A 1,296-nucleotide genomic window follows, 5' to 3' on the forward strand; every position below is an offset into this window, starting at 1 on the left:
TTTCGGGTCTAAACTATTGGTAAATGAGTTACTTAGGGATCTAAGTGTTTGGGGTGGGATCCATGGGAGTTTGCGAAGGTTTAGAGATGAAAAACGAAGAAGAAAGTCGAAAAACCCATTGGATAGATGCTGGGGCGCCTCCAAAGCCCCTCAGGACAGGGTCTGTCCGTCAGGTTCTGGCGCGCAACACCTCTTAGAGCGCCTGAGGACAGCCTCTATCCGTCAGGCTATTGCACTCCGCTCCTCTCAGAGCGCCAGGACCCCCTAGAGACCCCGTTCTTTCCCTATCTTTTCGTACTAGTTCCTAAATGATGTATCCCTCTTTCCTAGTTGATTCCAACACTCTAGAGTACATCTAAACATCATGAAATAATCCATAAATATGATATCATGATCCTTGAATCCATAATCCAATTCAAGAAAAGTTAAGATGAGAGTCAAGGAAGTTAAGAGACAAGTCTAGAAGTTAAGAAGCAAGTAAATATAAAGTTATCATGTTTTCTAAAGTCTTTCACAAACTTTTTCACTTTGTTTTAAAGACTTAAATTTCAAGTCAAGAAAGAGTAAAGATTCGAGTTTATTTCTCAAAGGCTATAAGGGAACTAAGTATTCCCTAAGATTTAAGTTTCAAGTAAGCAAAGAGTATCAAGTTGAGTTCACTTATCAAGAGTTATAAAGGAACTAAATAGTCCATAAGAGTTTAAACAAAATGTTTTCAAACTTTTGAGAATGAACGGAAGTTATATTTCCACAGAGCCTATGACTAGTTTTAATAGAAGAAAGAGGAAACTATGGTTTCCAAGAGAGTTTTTTAAAAGCTATGTTTTGAGCACTAATCTCAAACCACAAAATCAATATGTTTCTAAAAATAATAGACATTATATTTCTGGGAGCAGTATTGAGAACCGATATGGGGGAAAGTTCAGATAACTCACATCCCCCATAAACTATGTAGCCACCATGGGTAGAAAAGGGTCATACTTTGTAGATGAATTCATTTCACAGGTTACTAGTGGATCCATTAGACAGTTCAGGTCTTATACCTTTGTCCAGGTATAGGATGCGCTGACAGCGTGCGGTAGACTTCTATATCATCACTGTAGCTCTTAAGTGATGGTTTTCGGGTAGAGATCTCCCAAAGGTAAATGTATTTTTATATAAATCAGTTATTGTATTTACATCTCAGACTTTATTGTGATACATGTATGTGTGTGTGTGTATATATATATATATATATATATACACACACACACACTTAGAGGTTTATGCATGATTTTAGTTAGCATTTCTTTATAT

Source organism: Solanum pennellii, chromosome 9 (assembly GCF_001406875.1).
Source record: "Solanum pennellii chromosome 9, SPENNV200".
NCBI lineage: Eukaryota > Viridiplantae > Streptophyta > Magnoliopsida > Solanales > Solanaceae > Solanum > Solanum pennellii.